Source organism: Nycticebus coucang, chromosome 23, assembly GCF_027406575.1.
Source record: "Nycticebus coucang isolate mNycCou1 chromosome 23, mNycCou1.pri, whole genome shotgun sequence".
NCBI lineage: Eukaryota > Metazoa > Chordata > Mammalia > Primates > Lorisidae > Nycticebus > Nycticebus coucang.
Window position 1 is genome coordinate 22,606,137 of NC_069802.1, and position 23,951 is coordinate 22,630,087.

Below are 23,951 nucleotides of genomic sequence, written 5' to 3' on the forward strand. Positions count from 1 at the left end.
TTAGCTGTGTGTCTAACTCATATTCCATATTTTAAAGAGACTCCTTGCCCTCACTGAAAAATTCTAAATTACAGTTGTGCCTCCCTAGTAAATTGTTGCCAAAGACTTTTTTTTTGTTACAAATTATTATTTTGATTAGTAGCAAGCCCTTGAAATAAGACTTACTAGCCTCTTTGGGAAAAGTTTGTTCAGCTTTAAAAATGTACTGCTTTTTTGAAGGGAATGCTTCCTTTATGAAGATCCCATTCATAAACAGCTGCCCGAGATGTCAGAAATTGAATTCAGAATTTGGATTGCAAACAAGATTAATAGAATGGAGGAAAAATTGGAATTAGAAACTCAAGGAGCAATTCAAAAGTTGGAATTAGAAATTTGAGGAGAAATTCAAAAGTTGTCTCAAGAATTTAATGAATTTAAAGACAAAACCACCAAAGATTTTGACACTCTGAAGCAAGAATTTGCAGCCCTCAAAGATCTGAAAAATACAGTAGAATCCCTCAGTAAAGAGTGGAGCAAGCAGAAGAAAGGATTTCTGACATTGAAGACAAAGCTTTTGAACGCTCTGAAACCCTCAAAGAGGAAGAAAAATGGAGAGCAAAAACAGATTATTCTCTCAAACAGCTCTGGGATAATTCAAAGAAGGCTAATATCCGCCTCATTGGAATCCTTGAAAGTGATGAAGTGGCCTCGCAAGGCACAGAAGTCCTTCTCCATGAAATTATGAAAGAGAATTTTCCAAACATGCCAAGAGATTCTGAAATTCAGATAGCAGACAGTTTCAGAACCCCAGCATGACTCAATCCCAATAAGACATCCCCCAGGCATATCATAATTAACTTCACTAAAGTTAATATGAAGAAGAAAATTCTGAAAGCAGCCAGATGTAAGAAATCCATTACCTACAAAGGGAAGAATATTAGAATGACTGCAGATCTCTCTGCTGAAACTTTTCAAGCCAGAAGAGGGTGGTTATCGACTTTTAATCTCCTAAAGCAAAATAAATTTCAACCCCAGATCCTGTATCCAGCTAAAGTGAGTTTCATGTATGATGGAGAAATTAAATACTTTAATGACATTGATATATTGAAGAAATTTTCCATAACCAAACCAGCTCTTCAGGATATTCTCAGACCTATCCTCCATAATGACCAGCCCAATCCTCTACCACAAAAGTAAACTCACTCAGAAACTTTTGATCAAACTCCAACTTCCACAGTGGCAAAAGGATTAAAAATGTTCACTGGACTTTCGAAAAACTCGATACCAAAAATTTTACCACACTTACAGATATTCGCCATTAATGTGAACGGCTTAAACTGTCCTCTAAAGATGCACAGGTTGGCTGACATGATACAAAAACTCAGGCCAGATATTTGCTGTATACAAGAGTCACATCTTACCTTAAAAGATAAATATAGACTCAGGGTGAAAGGATGGTGGTCCATATTTCAGGTAAACGGTAATCAGAAAAAAAGCAGGTGTTGCAATTATATTTGCAGACACAATAGGCTTTAAACCAACAAAAGTAAGGAAGGATAAGAATGGTCACTTCATATTTGTTAAGGGTAATACTCAATATAATGAGATTTCAATTATTAATATTTATGCACCCTACCAGAATGCACCTCAATTTATAAGAGAAACTCTAACACACATGAGCAACTTGATTTCCTCCAGCTCCATAATAGAGATTTCAACACTCTTTTGGCAGTGTTGCATAGATCCTCCAATAAGAAGCTGAGCAAAGAAATTTTAGAATTAAACCTAACCATCCAACATTTGGATTTAGCAGACCTCTACATAACATTTTATCCCAACAAAACTGAATACACGTACTTCTCATCAGCCCACGGAATATACTCCAAAATCAACCACATCTTAGGTCACAAGTCTAACCTCAGTAAATTTAAAGAAATAAAATTATAACTTTCATCTTCTTGGACCACCATGGAATGAAAGTTGAACTCAGTAACAAAAGGAATCTGCATACCCATACAAAAACATGGAAGTTAAATAACCTTATGCTGAATGATAGCTAGGTCACAGATGAGATTAGGAAGGAAATTGCCAAGTTTCTGGAAGAAAATGACAACGAAGACATGAATTATTAGAACCTCTGGGATACCGCAAAGGCAGTCCCAATAGGGAAATTTATAGCTCTGCAAGCCTTCCTCAAGAGAATGGAAAGAGAGGAAGTTAACAACTTAATGGGACATCCCAAGCAACTGGAAAAGGAAGAACATTCCAACCCCAAACCCAATAGAAGAAAAGAAATAACCAAAATTAGAGCAGAATTAAATGAAATTGAAAACAAAAGATTATACAACACATCAATAAATCCAAAAGTTGGTTTTTTGAAAAGGTCAATAAAATAGATAAACTTTTGACTAACCTAACCAGGAAAAAAAAAGAGTAAAATCTCTAATTTCATCAATCAGAAACGACAAAGATGAAATAACAACAGACTCCTTAGAAATACAAAAAATCCTTAATGAATATTACAAGAAACTTTATTTTCATAAATATGAAAACCTGAAGGAAATTGACCAATACTTGGAAGCACATCACCTTCCAAGACTTAGCCAGAATCAAGTGGAAATGTTGAACAGGCCAATATCAAGTTCTGAAATAGCATCAACCATACAAAATCTCCCTAAAAACAAAAACTAGGGACCAGATGGCTTCACGTCAGAATTCTACCAAACCTTTAAGGGGGAACTAGTACCTATATTACTCAACCTGTTCCAAAATATAGAAAAAGAAGGAAGACTACCCAACACATTCTATGAAGCAAATATCACCCTGGTCCCCAAACCAGGAAAAGACCCAACAAGAAAAGAAAATTATAGACTAATACCACTAATGAATATAGATGCAAAAATAATTCAACAAAATCCTAACAAACAGAATCAAGCAACACATCAAATAAATTATACATCATGACCAAGTCAGTTTTCTGCCAGAGTCTCAAGGCTGGTTCAATATACGTAAATCTGTAAGTGTAATTCAGCACATAAACAAATTAAAAAACAAAGACCATATGATTCTCTCAATTGATGCAGAAAAAGCTCTTGATAATATCCAGCATCCCCTCATGATCAGAACACTTAAGAAAATTGGTAAAGAAGGGACATTTCTTAAACTGATAGAGGCAAACTACAGCAAACCCACAGCCAATATCATATTGAATGGAATTAAATTGAAATCATTTCCACTCAGATCAGGAACCAGACAAGGCTGCCCATTGTCTCCACTGCTCTTTAACATTGTAATGGAAGTTTTAGCCACCGCAATTAGGGAAGAAAAGGCAATCAAGTGTATCCATATAGGGTCAGAAGAGATCAAACTTTCGCTCTTCGCAGATGATGTGATTGTATATCTGGAAAACAACAGGGATTCTACTACAAAACTCTTAGAAGTGATCAAGGAATACAGCAGCATCTCAGGTTACAAAATCAACATTCATAAATCAGTAGCCTTTATATATACCAACAATAGTCAAGCTGAAAAAAAGAGTTAAGGACTCTATTCCATTCACAGTAATGCCAAAGAAGATGTAATATTTGGGATTTTATCTAACAAAGGACGTGAAACATCTCTATAAAGAGAACTATGAAACTCTAAGAAAAGGAATAGCTGAAAATGTTAACAAATGGAAAAACATACCATGCTCATGGCTGGGAAGAATCAACATTGTTAAAATGTCCATACTTCCCAAAGCAATATACAGTTTTAAAGCAATTCCTATTAAAGCTCCACTGTCATACTTTAAAGATCTTGAAAAAATAATACTTCATTTTATATGGAATCAGAAAAAACCTCGAATAGCCAAGAAATTACTCAGAAATAAAAACAAAGCAGGAGGAATCACGCTACTGGACCTCAGACTATTCTATAAATCGATAGTGATCAAAACAGCATGGTACTGGCACAAAAACAGAGAGGTAGATGTATGGAACAAAATAGACAACCAAGAGATGAACCCAGCTACTTACCGTTATCTGATCTTTGACAAGCCTAGTAAAAACATTCAGTTGGGAAAAGATTCCCTATTTAACAAATGGTGCTGGGTAAACTGGCTGGCATCCTGTGGAAGACTGAAACTGGACCCACACCTTTCACCATTAACTAAGATAGACTCTTATTGGATTAAAGATTTAAACTTAAGACATGAAACTATAAAAATACTAGAAGAGAGTACAGGGAAAACCCTTGAAGAAATCGGTCTGGGCGAGTATTTTATGAGGGGGACCCTCTGGGTAATTGAAGCAGCTTCAAAAATACACTACTGGGACCTGATCAAACTAAAAAGCTTCTACACAGCCAAGAACACAGTAATAACACAAGCAAACAGCCCTCAGAATGGGAGAAGATATTTGCAGGTTATGTCTCTGACAAAGGTTTAATAACCAGAATTCACAGAGAACTCAGACGTATAAGCAAGAAAAGAACAAGTGATCCCATCGCAGGCTGGGCAAGGGACTTGAAGAGAAACTTCTTTGAAGAAGATAGGCATGCGGCCTACAGAGATACAAAAAAATGCTCATCATCTTTAATCGTCAGAGAAATGCAAATCAAAACTACTTTGAGATATCATCTAACTCCAGTAAGATTAGCCTATATCACAAAATCCCTAGACCAGAGATGTTGGCATGGATGTGGAGAAAAGGGAATACTTCTACACTGCTGGTGGGAATACAAATTAATACATTCCTTTTGGAAAGGTGTTTGGAGAACACTTAGAGATCTAAAAATAGATCTTCCATTCAATCCTATAATTCCTCTACTAGGTATATACCCGGAAGACCAAAAATCATCATAATAAAGATATTTGTACCAGAATGTTTATTTCAGCCCAATTCATAATTGCTAAGTCATGTAAAAAGCCCAAGTGCCCATCGATCCACGAATGGATTAGTAAATTGTGCTTTATGTACACCATGGAATATTATGAAGCCCTAAAGAAAGATGGAGACTTTACCTCTTTCATGTTTTCATGGATGGAGCTGGAACATATTCTTCTTAGTAAAGTATCTCAAGAATGGAAGAAAAAGTATCCAAATACTCAGCCCTACTATGAAACTAATTTATAGTGTTCACATGAAAACTATAACCCAGTTATAACCTAAGAATATGGGGAAAGGGCAGAGGGAGGGGAGGGACGGGGGAGGATGGGCGAAGGGAGGGTGATCGGTGGGATTACACCTGCGGTGCATCTTACAAGGGTACATGTGAAACTTAGTAAATGTAGAATATAAATGTGTAACACAATAACTAAGAAAATGCCAGGAAGGCTATGTTAACCAGTGTGATGAAAATGTGTCAAATGGTCTATAAAACCAGCGTATGGTGCCCCATGATCACATTAATGTATACAGCTATGACTTAATAAGAAAATATATAAATAAATAAAACACAGGAGAAAATGACAGCATCAATGGCATCCTTATTTTTCTTTTCTTTTATATGACATCTGACATTGGATAAGAATTTAGTCAAAACTGGAGACAAGGATGATATTTTTCCCTTAAAATGAAAAAGTAAAAAAAAAAACCTCCTTCACTGTCAGTGATTGGCAGTACTTACAGAGTATCTTCTGTGGACTGACAACTTTTAAGTCAATATTGTGTTGCCCCAGGAATGACTGAGATATCAGACTTCATAGTTACAGATGCTTCTTAGTCAGCCCAGGGAGCTGTATGTTCTTACTGTTTAACAAGTGTAAGTGAGAGATCTCACAATGCTGCTGCACAAAATCCCTTTTTCATTCCACTTAAGCCCCTGCACCATTTCCTTTCCTGAGCTTTAGATTCACGGCCACTTTAGTTCTTTGAAGATTGTTTTCCTGCCCCGCATCCATGTGAATCACTGCAGGTCAAATTCTGTTCTTGCAAGGAGCACAGTCAAGGGGAGCTGCCAGCGTTCATCTAAAGGCTAAATTTAGCACTGGAGGTGGTGGCTGTTCTCTAACAGCTGTAAACAAACCCATCCGAAAACGGAGCTAAGCTAGGCCAAGTGCATTGGAGGTATGTTCAGTAGACTTGTCAGATAATGATTTTTATATAGTTCGTCAGAACCAGTTTTTTTCTTCTTTCCCTATATTTTCAGTACTTCAGTTCAGTTGTGATTTTGTATAAGCACCACAGGTTGCTTAGAAGGTTGGAGGGTTATGGAAAAATATAATGTGTTATAGCAATATTTATTTAGACCTCATTTGAAAGCACTTTCAAATTTCTTTTTATAACATAAGATGGATTATCCCACTTGATAAATGTTGTATTTAATTTATGACTACAAAGGTGTAGGTGTCTAAATATTTGCCAATGAGAAAGCTAACTAAATCACTATAAGAATAAATCTTTACATTTATTTCATTCAACAAATACATGAAGGATTATTTTCAATAATGTAGTAAGATTTTCAATTTGACTTAATGCAATTTCACTCAATTGCCCCTTATAAAATATGAGAGTTAAGAAATTTTGCTACAAATGTAACTTCCACAGAGAGTTGCCAAAACTATGTTGGCAATCTACAGACATTTTCCTAACAGCTTCAGTAACCCTAACACTGTATGTAAATTGGTAAAGAAAAAGATGTAAGCATACAATTTAAGACAAGAAGAAAATAATTTTATGCATCTTGGAAAAGAAATAAAAGTATAAATCAACTCGCTCCCCCACCCAAATCTCAAGGATATCTCAGCGACCTAACACTTAGTCTAAAAGAGGTTCTGTTGTATTATAAACTGACTTAAAATTCCAAAGTTTTATTTCAGGAAAACTTTACTCTGTTTAAGTGTATTAATAGACCTTAATATCTAAGGCAAAGAGATAAAACTCATTGTTTTTCTAAATCACTGAGTGTTGATAATATTCCAGTCTCAAAGGGGGAGGGTTTGGTTTAAATTGTTGGTTTACATTTGGTCATCTCTAAAGGGAGCTTGTGTATTATAATATACAGGATGCATCGTTATCAAATACATGCCCAGAACACTAATATGTCCATACATAGATTACATCCATTTATCATGGATTATGTATCGCTCTATCATGATCCCTCTTATCACTGAATTGGATTCTTTTTTTGTATTATTATAAAGGAAAAGGGAAGTATGTCTTTATCAATATAGCACTTTATTTTCTCCATTTATAAAATTAGGCTTATGGATTAGATAAGTAGAATCACCACATTATAATTAGGGATTAAAAATAATATTAGTGATGTCCGACCTTTCTCTTAGAAATTTTTATTTAAGTGGTCAAGTATTTTAAAAATTTTATTAGCATCTGGCAGTGCCTGTGGCTCAGTGAGTGGGGCACCGGCCCCATATGCCGAGGGTGGCGGGTTCAAACCCAGCCCCAGCCAAACTGCAACAAAAAAATAGCTGGGTGTTGTGGCAGGGGCCTGTAGTCCTAGCTGCTTGGGAGGCTGAGGCAAGAGAATCGCGTAAGCCCAAGAGTTAGAGGTTGCTGTGAGCCGTGTGACATCATGGCACTCTACCCAAGGCCGGTACAATGAGACTCTGTCTCTATAAAAAACAAAAAAAAAATTATTAGCATCTAGATGTGTGAGTATGTGTCATTAGCAGTCTTGACAGACAATCCAAATTTTGGTTAGAGGTACCTCATGTTTCTGGAGATGGCTACAATATCAACTTCAAGCTATAGAAAATTAAGGTCATTTGGGTGGCACCTGTGGCTCAAAGGAGTAGGGTGCCAGTCCCATATACCAGAGGTGGTAGGTTCAAACCTGGCTCCTGCAAAATAAAAAAAAAAAGAAAGAAAGAAAAAAAGAAAATTAAGGTCATTTTAAGTGCTCTCAAAGACAGCCTCTGACTTAAAAATTTGTGAATAGTGGATAACAAAAAAAAAAAAAATCCATGGCTGAGACAGTATCTACCCAATTCCACAGTCCTTTTGGTTATGTTATTCCTCAGACGTCTCAGAAATCAGGAGCCTTGTGCAGAATGCTAAGTACATCTCTTCTACCTCCACTCTGTCCTAGTTTACATAAAGGGAACGTTCCGGCAATCACATTGCTGGGGCATGCCACTGGCAATTAGTACTCCATTCAAACCTGTCACCGGGTAGTTCCTGCCAGGCCACAAGTTGTGTGACTTTAGAAGTCCATCCTTATAGCAAGTCTAATTTCCCAGACTGTACCTGTTACCAACTATCTTAACCTTCTGCTCTCTAAGCAGAACAACAAAGGAGAATTTTTGCACGAGAGGTTTCTTGAAGATGTGATTTAAGTACAACCCAAGAAATGAGAGTCAGTCAGGTTAAAGAACTAGGAAAAGTAGTATATTCTCAGTCTAATGGAACAGAAAACTCCGTGAACGGTACAACGGGTTGTGCTTCCTTGAGACGCGGGGGGTGGACTTTTACATGTGTGTCAGCCAGTAATTGCCTGCAGGATATCCCCCTTGGAGGGATAACTGCTTCCAAGCCATAACTGAGTAAAGTAATTCCATTGTTGAGGGTAATTTTCCAGGGTCAACAGACAAGACTACAGTGGCCATGTATGATGGGTGTTCCATTCTGATGAAGGGTGTCTGTGCTGGACGTCAAGAATTTTCACTACCTCTTTTAGACAAACGCGAATGAGAAGAACACTCCAGCCAGCTATTGCAAAGGCATTAAGTTACCATGTCCTAAGAACAGAAAGGACAGTCCAGCTGTAACCTGGTGGGCTAAGGGAGTGATCTGAGATGAAGTGGCAGAGGTAGGTAGGGGATAAGTGAGCAGATAAGCTTTTGAAGGCTAGGATAAAGAGTTTGAATTTTATCTTGACTTGGAGAGGAAGTTTTTGAAAGGATTTAAGACAGAAGAGAATAATCTGATATTACTCTTTTAAAACTGATCTTTTTTGAGAGAGTTAATAGACCTTTGTTACTGAAGTCTCAGTCTTATGGAGAGGATTAAAAAGAATTTTCAAAGTGGGCAGATGGAGGGGTGCCAAACGCTCTCCTAAACTTTGTTAACATTTTGGAGTTAAGATAAAAAGGGAAGCAGGAAACTATGATTTTTTGAAATCCAAGCACACTTAATGGACTTCTCACTCATCTCATCAGTAGAAATCAGAGATTTTTCACGTGAAGTGGGACATTTTTAAAAAAATATGTTACCTTTTTTGCACATTGTCAGTAGTAGAGCAAATCACAGGAATGATTACATGTGAAAGATACACTTAAAATATACGTCACTTTTGAAGGGGTCATACAAGGGGTTTGTTATCTAATACAAACCATCAAGAGACGTTTTTGGTATTGGTCTGTGACAGAAAAATATCTAATTTATATAGTAGAGTGTCTTGCACACAATCAACATATATGTAAAATTTGTTGATGGATTTTTATTTCACAGAGGATGGGGGAGCGAACATATTCTGAAGTTTTTCTATTATTTCATTTTATGACTCACATTACCAACCAATTTCTCTATTACATTGACTATTTTATTGACAAAATATAGTTTTAAGAAGACCAACGTATAAGTGAAAAATTTGAAATAATGATATTTCCAGTTGAATAAATTGCTCATTTTAATAGATAATGATGGTTTTTAAGTGTTTTTCCATTTTGGCCTCATCATTTAGAATGCATCGATAATTCTACATTTAGGAAAAAGACAATATTCTATTAGGACAATAAACTGTTGTAGTAATTACTGATGTTATACCACTGAATAAAAAGTAAAAAAATAAAAATTTTGAGACTATATCAGTGTAATTAAATGTGTAAGTTAAGGACACTTGAAAAGTAACCAATTATGTTAGAATGAAAAATAAGTATATAAAAAGTATACCATTATCTATTTAAATTTAAACAAAATGCAACCCTCCTGAACCTTCTATGTAGTAAAATATGTATGTCTCATATGTACATCCAATTTCATTATAATGGTTACAATAAGTTTTTTATTTAATCAAACCCATTTTATTTTCAATTACTTCCAATTGCAGATTCTTACAGTTCAGTCTAATACAAGTAGATCTGAAAGATAAAAGAGAAATAAAAAGCTTTTCTTTCCCTCCACAATATTGATATTCTGAACTTAATGATTCTAAAGGGAAGGTTGGCATCCTTGCTTGCAAACAGATCAATGATCGTGAATGTGAAATCTAAGCTATAGGATTTTTAATTGAAGTGTGAAAAAGGAGAAGTTTCACAGATAATGAAAAGAAAAAATATATTTGGGAACGACATTTTTCTACAGTTCCTCATTATCAAATACACGCCGACTTTCCAGCATCATATACTAACTTTAGAAAAGAACTGAAATTTCATAACCAAGAAAAAATAACAAGATTTTTAGTTCAACTGCCATTTTATGTAACTCAACTATAGAAAAAGAAAATTTCGGGCGGCGCCTGTGGCTCAGTCGGTAAGGCGCCGGCCCCATATACCAAGGGTGACGGGTTCAAACCCGGCCCCAGCCAAACTGCAACCAAAAATTAGCCAGGCGTTATGGTGGGCGCCTGTAGTCCCAGCTACTTGGGAGGCTGAGGCAAGAGAATCGCTTAAGCCCAGGAGTTGAAGGTTGCTGTGAGCTGTGTGAGGCCATGGCACTCTACCCAGGGCCATAAAGTGAGACTCTGTCTCTACAAAAAAAAAAAAAAAAAGAAAGAAAAAGAAAATTTCCCTCTAACCTGTTTCTCATAACATATTTATTCTATAGACAACAACCTTAGGTCTGCCACCTTTCTAGCTCTTAAAGTTTAATTTTGTAAGTTTTTTTTGCCTACATACATATATATGAGTCACACACAAAAATAAATAAAATACTCTTCGATTTGTGTTATCAGAGTTTTCAAAAGGGATAACGGAGATACTGTACGCTATGGGTTGAATTCTATACCCCCACAAAGAAATGTTGAAATCCTAACCTCCATAACCTCCAATGACTCAGAAAGGGTCCTTAGGCAGTAACCAGGTTATTATAGTTTTAATGAAGTTAAAATGAATTATTTAGGGAGGGCCTCATTATTAATGTGACAGTCGTACTTATACAGAGGAGAAATTTGAATGCAGAGACATGTCTAGAAGGAAGATGAAGTGAAGAGACACAGAAATATGTCACATGAAGACAGAGGCAGAGACGAGTTATGTCGCCACAACCCAAGGAAGAGGCTAGGAAGGAGCCTTTTTCCCTTACACCCCTCAGAGGGATATGGTAATCCTAGGGAGCTCATATACTGAGAATATTTCTGAGAATTAAATGAGATTCTAATACAATACAGAAACAGAATAGACAAAACTACCAAGCTCAGATTTGGCTTCACATGAAACTCATCTGCTGTCAAAGTAGCTCATGCCCCAAGCAATTATCAGGGATAGTTCTATCAGTCCTCACCCATATTTTAAAATATAAAATGGGAAAGAGAAATATTGTTTGAAACGTTAACATTACTAGTCTTTCACTTAGGCGTACATGCTGATGGAAATTCTAAAGCAGTGAACCTGAATTTAATTCTTGAAATAATCTAGAATGGATCGTCAAAACTGATAGCTTGTAATAATCTAATAAAGAATTCATTTGTCTATTAAACAATCATGATTTGTCATCATCACTAACTATATGTTATCTTAACTTTATCTCCTTTTAGTGGGGAAATGTCACAGTCATGTGTTAAATATAATAAAACCTGTTCCTGGAACACTTGTAGTTAAAGCTGATGAAATGCAGGAATTACTCGAAGTTGTTACAGATCCATAAATGCATTACATTATATGTTTTCTTAAAACAAGTAAATACAACGCCTATATTTAAAATGTTTACTTGTTCCCTGTACAATGAGGTTAATAGACTCAGTGGTTTTTATGTGACCACATATTTCTAGAATTCCATGACTTATTTTATGCATGACATTTAATCAAGAGTAAAAGTGCAAATAGAAGGTAGTTAATTCTGATTTTGCGACTCAGTTTTCTCTGCCTGTTTGAAGGTTCCAATTAAAATAGCTACATGTGGACAAACTGCAAGTGAGTCACATTTAACATTTGCTTATATTGATCCAAGGACAATTAAAAGCCATTAAAATGACAAACAGTGGACTTGGCATTATTAACCTGAGCATAAACTGGAAAAAAAATCCATATACTAGCAATTTAAAAAAATAATTTAAATAAGAAATAAAACCTCATGCATTTAAAATTATATTGCTTTGAAGCCAATAAAATCCACTCACATGGTTAAAAAAAAAAAAAAAGGAATTGGTTATTTATTCTGCAACTGAATAAATTCTCTTAGACTCCTGGGCAAATAAACTAAGTTCTGACTTATTTAGCAAACAAGTAAAGAACAAAGATTTGTTCTGTAAATGTTCCCTTACAAAAGTGAAGAGATTGAAGCTTAAGTAGATTAAAAAATTTGATTAAAGGTTTATCTGATAAGAAATAAAAATATGATGAGGACTCACATGTATCTGACCTTAGTTTCTGTAGCCTTGGATGTTGTCTATATACTAAATAACAAGTTATTAATAATGTTTATGTGGCCAAGTTGGAATTCTGCTCCAAATGTTTATACTCCATGAACTTGGAAAGGTCTCATTATTTTCATCTTTAAAATGGGGATAGGAAATTTTAAATTTGTTGATAGTTTATAGAATTATTATGCTATCATTGTAAAGAGTTGAATACAAAGCAAACCATGGCAAAAATAATTTTCATTTGCAAATATTCATAACAATGATTGTATCCAAACTTGTGACATCTTAATTTCACACATAAAAGACTCTTAGTCAAGTGGGCTTATGATAATTTTTTAATATTCTCAAATACAGTAAAAATGTGCTAGCAGTCTAGAGAAAAGTAGACTAGATACCCAGAATGGTGTTTTACACCAATTTAGGGACTGTGGCATTACAATGAAAATAAAAACATTAAAAATTGAATTTTCTTAGAAAATTTTTCTTGCTATTGAATATTAAAACAATATAAAATAAGAATATTTTATAATTAAATCATTTTTAAATTGTGATTTTTAATCTAAGCACACAAGTCTCCTTTACAGATGTTCTTTTTTGTTTGTTTGTTTTTTCTTTTTGGAGACATAGTTTCACTCAGTTGCCCTGGGGTTGAGTGCCATGCTGTCACAACTCACGGCAACCTCAAACCCTTGGGCTTAATCGATTCTCTTGCTCAGCTTCCTAAATAGCTGGGACTATGGGCACCTGCCACCATACTCGGCTATTTTTTAATTTTTTGTTGTTGTTGAAGTTGTCATTGTTGTTTGGGCTGGCCCAGGCCAGGTTCAAAACTGCCAGCCTGGGTGTATGTGGCTGGCGCCCTACACACTGAGCTATGGGCACCATCTGCACAAGCTCTTTTTAAATGATATGTCTGGGAATCAATTGAAAGGAATGGGCTCTTTCTCACGTCATCTTGTGTATAGTTTGTGGAAAAATCTGACTTACTTTTTTTTTTATTGTTAGATCATAGCTGTGTACATTAGTGCAATCAACATGTACAACGTGCTGGTTTCATATACAATCTGAAATATTCTCATCGAACTGTTCAATGTAGCCTTTATGGCATTTTCTTAGTCATTGTATGTAAACATTCGTATTCTGCATTTAGTACGTTTCACCTGTACCCATTCTAAGATGCACCGTAGGTGTGACCCCACCCATCACCTTCCCTCCACCCTAACCTCCCCCCTCCCTTCCCCTCCCATGGCCCTTTCCATATATTCTTGTGCTGTAGTTGGGTTATAGCCTTCATATGAAAGCCATAAATTAGCTTCATAGTAGGTCTGAGTACATTGGATACGTTTTCTTACATTCTTGAGATACTTTGCTAATCAGAATATGTTCCAGCTTCATCCATGTAAACATGAAAGAGGTAAAGTCTCCATCTTTCTTTAAGGCTGCATAATATTCCATGGTATACATGTACCACAATTTGCTAGTCTATTCCTGGGTCAATGGACACTTGGGCTTCTTCCATAACTTAGCAATTATGAACTGGGCTGCAATAAACATTCTGGTACAGATGTCTTTGTTATATTGATTTTTGGTCTTCTGGGCATATACCTAGTGAAAGAATTATAGGATCAAATGGCAGGTCTATTTTTAGACCTCTAAGTATTCTCCAAACATCCTTCCAAAAGGAACGTATTAGTGTGCATTCCCACCAGCAGTGTAGAAGTGTGCCCTTTTCTCCACATCTACACCAACATCTCTGGCTCTGGGATTTTGTTATGTGGGCTACTCTTACCAGGGTTAGGTGATATCTCGTAGTAGTTTTGATTTGCATTTGTCTGATGATTAAGGATGATGAGCTTTTTTTCATGTGTTTATAGATCGTGCATCTGTCCTCTTTAGAGAAGTTTCTCTTCAAGTCCTTTGCCCACCCTGAGATGGGATCACTTGTTCTTTTCTTTCTAATACATTTGAGTTCTCTGTGGATTCTAGTTATTAAACCTTTATCAGAGGTATAACCTGCAAATATTTTCTCCCATTCTGAGAGCTGTCTGCTTGCTTTACTTACTATGTTCTTGGCTGTGCAGAAGCTTTTTAGTTTGATCAGGTCCCAGTAATGTATTTTTGATACTGCTTCAATTGCCTGGGGAGTCCTCCTCATAAAATATTCACCCAGGCTGATTCCTTCAAGAGTTTTCCCTGCACTTTCTTCAAGTATTTTTATAGTTTCATGTCTTAAATTTAAATCTTTTATCCAGTGAGAGTCTATCTTAGTTAATGGTGAAAGGTGTGGGTCCAGTTTCAGTCTTTTACAGATCACCAGCCAGTTCACCCAGCACCATTTGTTAAATATGGAATCTTTTCCCCACTGAATGTTTTTAACTGGCTTGTAAAAGATCAAATAACAGTAAGTAGCTGGATTCATCTCTTGGTTCTCTATTCTGTTTCAGACATATACTTCTCTGTTTTTGTGCCAGTACCATGCTGTTTTGATCACTATTGATTTATAGTACAGTCTAAGGTCGGTAGCATGATTCCTCCTGCTTTGTTTTTATTTCTGAGTAATGTTTTGGCTACTTGAGGTTTTTTCTGATTCCATATAAAATGAAGTATTATTTTTTTCAAGATCTTTAAAGTATGACAATGGAGCTTTGATAGGAATTGCATTAAAATTACATATTGCTTGGGTAGGATAGACATTTTAACAATGTTGATTCTTCCCAGCCATGAGCATGGTATGTTTTTCCATTTGTTAACATCTTCAGCTATTTCTTTTCTTAAAGTTTCATAGTTCTCTTTATAGAGATCTTTAAAGTCCTTTGTTAGATAAACTCCCAAATATTTCATTTTTTTTGGAACTACTGTGAAAGGAATAGAGTCCTTGACTGTTTTTTTGGCTTGGCTATTGTTGGTATATATAAAGGCTACAGATTTATGGGTGTTGATTTTGTAGCCTGAGACATTGCTGTATTCCTTGATCAATTCTAAAAGTTTTGTAGTAGAATCCCTGGTGTTTTCCAGATATATGATCATGTTATCTGTGAAGAGTGAAATTTAATCTCTTCTGACCCTCCCTACGTGGATACACTTGATTGCCTTTTTTTCTCTAATTGCAATGGCTAAAACTCACATTACAATGTTAAAGAGCAAACTATCCTCGATAAAGACCAGTATAATCCTCCACCACAAAAGTAAACCCACCCTGAACATTTTTATCAAATTCCAACTTCCACAGTCACAAAAGGATTAAAAATGTCCACCAGACTCTCGAAAGGCTTATCAATATTCTCAATTAATGTGAATGGTTTAAATTGTCCTCTAAAGAGGCATAGGTTGGCTGACTGGATACAAAAACTCAAGCCAGATATCTGCTTCATACAAGAATCTCACCTTATATTAAAAGACAAATATAGACTTAAGGTGAAGGGATGGTCATCTGTACTCTAGGCAAATGGAAAACAGAAAAAAGCAGGCATTGCAATCCTATTTGCAGATGCAATAGGCTTTAAACCAACCAAAATAAGAAAGGATAAGGATGGACACTTCATATTTGTTAAATGTAATACTCAATATGATTAGATTTCAATTATTAATATTTATACATGCAACCAGAATGCACCTCAATTTATAAGAGAAACTCTAACAGACATGAGCAACTTGATTTCTTCCAGTTCCATAGTAGTTGGAGATTTTAACACCCCTTTAGCAATGTTGGATAGTTCCTCCAAATAGAAGCTAAGCAAAGAAATTTTAGATTAAAACGTAACCATTCTACATCTGGATTTAACAGACATCTACAGAACATTTCATCCTAACAAAACTGAATACACATTCTTCTCATCAGCCCACAGAAAATATTCCAAAATCGACCACATCCTAAGCCCCAAATCTAACCTCAGCAAATTTTAAAAAATAGAAATTATTCCTTGCCTCTTCTCTGACCATCATGGAATAAAAGTTGAACTCAAAAACAACAGGAATCTGCATACCATACAAAAACATGGAAGCTAAATACCTTATGCTGAAGGATAGATGGGTTATAGATGAGATTAAGAAGAAAATCACCAAATTGTTGGAACAAAACAACAATGAAGACATGAATTATCAGAACCTCTGGGATACTGCAAAGGCAGTCCTAAGAGGGAAATTTACAACACTGCAAGCCTTCCTCAAGAAAACAGAAAGAGAGGAAGTTAATAACTTAATGGGACATCTCAAGCAACTGAAGAAGGAAGAACACTCCAACCCCAAACTCAGCAGAAGAAAAGAAATAACCACAATCAGAGCAGAATTAAATGACATTGAAAACAAAAGAATTATACAATGGATCAATAAATCCAAATGTTGGTTTTATGAAAAGATCAATAAAATAGATAAACTTTTGGCCAACCTAACCAGGAAAAAAAGAGTAAAATCTCTAATTTCATCAATCAGAAATGGTAAAGATGAAATAACAACAGACCCCTCAGAAATTCAAAACATCCTTAATGAATATTGCAAGAAACTTTACTGTCAGGAATATGAAAATCTGAAAGATATCGACCAATACTGGGAAGTACACCACCTATCAAGACTTAGCCAGAATGAAGCGGAAATGTTGAACAGGCCTATATCAAGTTCTGAAATAGCATCAACTATACAAAATCTCCCTAAAAAGAAAAGCCCAGGACCAGATGGCTTTACGTCAGAATTCCACCAAACCTTTAAAGAAGAACTAGCACCTATATTACTAAACCTCTTCCAAAATATAGAAAAAAGAAGGCATATTACCCAACACATTCTATGAAACAAACATTACCTTGATCCCCAAGCCAGGGAAAGACTCAACAATAAAAGAGAATTATGGAGCAATATCACTAATGAATATTGATGCTAAAATACTCAATAAGATCCTAACAAACAGAATCCAACAACACATCAAAAAAATTATACACCATGAACAAGTGGGATTTATCCCAGGGTCTCAAGGCTGGTTCAATATACATAAATCTATAGATGTAATTCAGCATATAAACAAACTAAAAAATAAAGACCATATGATTTTCTCAATTGATGCAGAAAAGCTTTTGACAATATCCAGCATCCCTTCATGATCAGAACACTTAAGAAAATTGGTATAGAAAGGACATTTCTTAAACTAATAGAGGCCATCTACAGCAAACCCACAGCCAATATCGTATTTAATGGAGTTAAATTGAAATAATTTCCACTTAGCTCAGGAACCAGGAAAAATCTGACTTTCATTGAGAGATACAAACCACAGATCTCTTGAAGGAACTGTGCTTTCCCCACTCTCAAGATAATTTAACTCCAGACTTGGGAATACACACCCATCTGGGTTCTCTGTTTTCCTCCATTGGTCTATGTGTTAGATTTAATGCCAGTGCCATTCTGTTTGGTTACTACACATCTGTGGTACCATAGGACAGCAGGTAATATGATTCCTCTAATCCTGTTGTGCTCAGGATGGCTTTAGCTATTGTGGGTCTTTTTTGACTCCGTATTAATTTTAGGATCTTTTTTCTATTTATGTGAAGACTGTCCTTGATATTTGGATGGGCATTGCATTGAATTTGTATGTTGCTTTGGATTCTATGGACATTTTAATAATATGGATTCTTCCAATCCATGAAAATTGACTATCTTTTTTTGTGTGTGTGTTCATTTTAATTTCTTTCATCAATGTTTTATTGTTTTATTATTTTCATTATTGAAATATTTCACTTCAAACAGACTTTGTCTTCTGCTTGGTCAATTCTGCTCTTGAGAGATTCTGCTGAGTTTCTCAGTTTGTCAATTGAATTCCTTGGCTGTAAAATTTCTGCTGGGTTTTTTCTTTTATGCCAATCTCTGTTTTTGTTTTTTGTTTTTTTCTATGACAGCCTTGTGAATTCCTACTGCTTTATCTTAAAGTTCATTGAGCATCTTCAGGAAACTATTTTAAATTCTTTGTGTGAAAAGTTACATATCTCCATGATCCAGGATCGGTCACTGGAACTTATTTGGTTTAGTTGGTGAGGTTACATTTTCCTGGGTGTTCTTCATGCTTGTGGATATCTGCTGATGTCTGAACATTGAAGTTTTATTTTAATCTTCACAACCTGGCCTTCTTTGACTCTATCCTTCAGAAGACTTTCCAGATATTCAGAGGGAATTGAACGCTGTTATCTAAGTCTTTGGTCACTGCAGCCATATCAGCACTGGTAGTCCCTCAAACTTGATACTACTCTTGCACAGTCCTGTTAGTATCACCTTGTAAACTTGGGAAGATCCAGGAGAATTCCCTGGGTTATCCAGCAAAGTTCTCGCTGCAAAGTTGCTCACTCTTTTCCCTCACTGTCCCCGCTGGGCTGCTGGACTAGGGAGAGGAGAGACATGGGAACCCCCTTGTGGCTACTGGCACCAGGTCATACCTGAAGCCAGTCCTGTCTCCCCCAAAGTCCGTGGTGACTGTTGCTTAGCTACCTCTGCTATTTGTTCAAAACCCAAGGGCTCTTTGGTCAGCAGGTGGTGAATCCTCTCAGGTCTGGGTCCTTCCCTTTAGGGCTTCATGTTTCCTTGTGGCCCAGAATTTATTCAGGAATGCCCTCTAGGAACCATGGCCTAGACTCAGCTGCTTTGGGAGTCCACTTGGTACTTCGTTTTACTTTGGCTTAGCTGTTACCCAGATTGCAAAACTAAGACTTCTGAATTTTTCCCTTTTCTTCGCTTAAGTGCAAGAGGACTCCCTGAGCCCCTCTGCTTGGGGAGGAGAGGACTTCCTATTTACTAACTTAGTCAATTCTCTTATGCTATGGAGTATGTAATATTTATTATACACATATTACAAATCAGGAATCTTAAATTTAAAAATATTAAATATGTTGAAATATTGTAAACACTTTAGAATGCAGTATTTAGAAAATTTTTAAATATTCTAAATATTGACTATTCTAAAATTATTCTGAAACTGATCACTCTCATGTATGTTTGGCTGCATTGCCCTTGTCTTTCAGCCCTTTTTCTCTTGTGTTGGACACCCTCTCAACTTTTCTAAAAAATTTGATAATCTAGTGAATAAGCTTCCTAAAGCTCTATAAAATCTGGAATTTTAAAAAGTCAACATAAAGTCACTTTGAACTATATAATAATCATCACAAGCTCACATTTGTATCTTGCTTTATAAAAGTTCTATAACATACTTTATGTAATTTGATTATTCAGTTAAAATGAATAAGACATCCCCCATCTTTTAATTTTAAGTATAAAATATTGAGGCATATACCAGTGACTTGTGCCCTAGTTAATAAAAAGTATAGATAGAATTTATTTGGCTAGAATTTCTCTCAAACCCCTCTTACCTTTTCTTTGCTACATTCTTAATGCTAATACTATTTACATCTATGCCCCAAATTAAACTGTCTTTATAGGTCCATAAGTTCAAAATAATTATGAAAATACAATTTAATAATAATAACATTTATCATTCACTTAATTTGTGAAAGTACTTTTAAAGCACTTTGTTTATATTATAATTATTTAATACATGCTGAGACTTGAAGAAATTAAATTTATTAGCTATGGCCACATAAGTAGTACACAGTAGAGTTAGAATTTGAGTGCGGCTTTCTATTACTTCAAAATCAAAGATTTCAATCCCTGGAACAAACTGATCATACCATTTAGGTTCACAATGATCAAAATTACAGATTGCCTGAACATAATGTTGTATTATTTACATAGCAGGCACTGCTGACAAATAAAGCATGGTCACATATAATTTTTTATAATTGTTCATCAATTTTTTTACTCAAGAGAAGAGAATTGACAGAAGAGGAATAATTTTAATAAAATGTTCAAAACATTTTTATATTAGAGCATACCAAATAGAAAGTTAAATTAACCTAAATAGAAGTAAATTTGCTTTCTTAGGCTTGACCCTGGATTCTACAAAAATTAAGTCTTCTTATAATCATGGAATCAGTTATCTAGTGGAACTCAAAAACTTGACCTAATGTTGGAATAAAACCAGCATTTGGAGCACATCCTTAAACCTCAGTGTGCAAGATGGGGAATCTCATCCACTTGCTACTTTCAGAGGAACACTCTTACTATCTGCTACGGTTTGAATGCGTCCCCCTAAGTTTACATGTTGAAAACTTAGTCCCCAATGCAACATTATTGGAAGGTGGAGCCAAATACGAGGTGATTAGGTCATGAGGGTGAAATAATGTGTTTAACACCAGAGTGGATCAGTTATTGCAAGTGAGGATCAGCTATGGAAAGAGTCAGGTGTTACAAAACCAGCCGGGTCAAGAGCAGTGCACAGTGGCATGGGCCTGTAATCCTTGCTGCCTGGGGAGGCTGAAGGTGGAGGATGGCTGATCCCAGGCATTCTAGGCTGTAGTGAGTTATGTCCCCTACTCCAGCCTGGGTGACAGAGGGAGACCCCTCACTCTAAAAAGAACACAAAGGGAATCGCTTCTCAGCCTTTTGGCTAAGATCAAGTGTAAAAAGAAACAAAATGATCCCAGCTCTTTGGCCTCTGTCCTTCCCATGTGTTTCTGCCCTCACTCTTGGGGATGAAATCCTTGAAAGGATTTCAGACACAAAGACACATGTCCTCACATATGTATTTGTGTGCATAAATATATATGTTATGGACATACACATAAATGTATGTATTTATCTATATATATGTACGTGTGTGTGTGTTTGTGTGTGTGTGTATATATATGCAGAATGGTGGGCAGTTTTTGGTATTTTTAAAATTTTGCCTCTTGCCATCTTGTTATATTATTAAAAAAAAAAAAATCTTTAACATAATTCCACTAGCAATTTTTCTCTCCATTTCTTGTTCTGACATCTCCATCAGCCAAAGGTGTTTATGGGCTATTTGTAACATGGTTCCTCATATATTTTTCCTTTTCCAAAAAAAATTCTTAAATAAATCATCAAGTGTTTATTTGGCATTTGAAGCCCTGTACTAGCTGAGCTATGAAAGTACCACACTCAGAAAAGACCTTTATGATAACGTAACATTTTAGTTCACAAACAACTTCCTTCTGAATTATTTATTTGATTTCTGCCATAAGGAAAGAACCAGGGTTATACCAGCTTTACAGATAACATTAAAACAGGAGAGAAATTGTTTTTTGCATAAGGTCACAAGAATTGGGACATAGAAGGAAACCTTTTTGGGTACTTTCTAAATACGTTTTCTATAAATGTTAAAGGAACAGCTTTAACAATTGTAGCAAATAGAACAGTGTACTTCATGTAAAATTTACATTTTATACTCAATAGATTCTGTTCTGTTTTTCAGTCTATGTAACATATGCTTAGAAAATATAACTTTCTAATTACTCATATCATAATCTATAAGGAAATTAACAGATATAGTCTACTCATTAAATTCTACCTATGACAACAGGAAAGACAACTTTTATTTTTTCTCACCTCTAGGTCACAGCATTAGAATAGTGATTTCCTGACTTCAAGCCCAGTCGTTTTTATCCTGTCCTCCCACTGCGTTTTAGTTCTTTATAAAGGAGGTCATATAAATTCAGACAGGACTAAGCAATTAACCTCATCGGAAAGGGGGTTGCTTTCATATCTAAAACATAGTGGTGGATTTTGATTGGTAACCTAAGGGAGAATGGACCACAATTCCATTACTAATTTAATGAACTATCCATCACTACTCTAGACAATTTTTATCATCTTTTAATGCAAATGAGCCACTGTTCAATACTTCTGTGAAGTGAGTGTCTCTCAGTATTACCTCGTGGACCAGACCATTTCATAAAACTGAATATTTCATTTTGACAACACAAAATTGTAAACATATCTCTGGATGGGTGCTCCCCTCCAAATGACAAATGCTATTATTCCATAAGCTACAGTTGTGATTTTTCAATTTTCTCCTTTTAAGGATAATTTATTTTAAAAGGCATATCTAATTTTATACCATTTCAGCTGAGGCAAAGCTGAGGCCCTTGATTCTGTGTGTCAAATGTTTACATGCAAAGGGTCAGGTCCTCCGATTCATGGATCTTCCCTGGCAAATGAGAGAGGCAGAGTTTATTTTTCAGAAGCAATGGTGGCCAAGATCCTCGTGGTAACATTTGTGGTGTGTGGTTTTAGATGTCTGTAGGCACCAAGAGTGTCTCACTGAGCCCCACGGGCGCAGACTAGCAGTATGATTCAGCTGCTATTCCTGAATGCATGACCCTGAAGCCTACTTCTTTATCTTTTGAAATGTTCTACGAGCTCGCTATCATTCTTGATTATATTCACTTTCTCCATAAACCAGCTGTAGGGGATTCTACTATTTTTGCAACCAAGACCCCCGATTGATATAAAGAATAACAAATGGATGAATGTGGGCCTCAAAGCTGTCATTACCTGTCTAAATTTTCAGGCAAGCTGTGGCAAGTGGATTCATTAATCTCATAAACAACAATGCATTTTTTGCCAGATTCTGTGTTTATGACGAATAATAAAGGCCTCAGTTTTCAAGTTGTTAACAGTCTAGAAAAGTATATAAATACCTGCACAAATACAGGTATTAGAATATTCTAGAAGCATAAGAGATTATAAAAACTCTGGCTTTTTCTGTAGAAATGTGTAGTATTTTGTGAGGCCCAAAATAACAGAGGAAAGGCATATTGTAAAAAATATGAAGAAAGATTGTTAACGGGAGGCGGAGCAAGATGGCAGCTGAGTAACAGCTTCCTTGCATCTGGGCACCGTGAGTCTGGGGAGATAGGACTCCAGGCGTCTCTGGCTGGTGGGAACTGCCTATCATCACTCCTATGAGGATACAGGGAGTCAGCGAGAGACTTCTGGACCCCAAGAGGAGGACTAAATCCGTGGAAAACCGGCAAGTGGTCGCGTGTGTTCAATCCGTCTAAACCCGCCCACAACTGTAAGTTCAGTAGCAGCGAGACTGCAAACCAGAAAGTCCTTACCTGTGAACTGTTTTGATGTCCTTGGACTTGGCACTGAGTTGAACTGCCTTGGGGAAGGCCTGAGCGGGAGTGCGAGAACTTTGGCCGTTGTCTAGGGCCCCAGTCTGAGCCGCTGAGCCAGACGGAGCTAATAGTGTTTGGCGGTGGGTCACACAGATCCATTGTCAGCGATCTGCCCCGGCAAGCTCCGCCCTCAGGGTCGCAGAGCTAGAAACGGGTGGGAGCTGGTAACCCAGCAACCAAGTAGCCTAAGGGTGGGGTCTGAGCCGCCTTGCAGCCCTAACCCTCAGGGGCAGAGTGAGACCGGTTTTGGCACACTGAGTAAGTGGATAGCCACTTCAGCAGCGATTCTAGCAAGAAAGCTGGGAAAGCTTCTGCTCAACAAGTTTACAAGTTCGAAGTGCCTTTTAAGTAGGCTGAAGAGAGATTCAGGGTGTCTACCTGCTGGGGTTTGAGTAATCAGCAGCCTCCAGTCGTATCTGAACTGTGACTAACATCTCATACCCCAGAAGACCACGTGTTGCCCAGACAATATTCAATAACATATACAAACTGCTTTGTTTTTGGTTG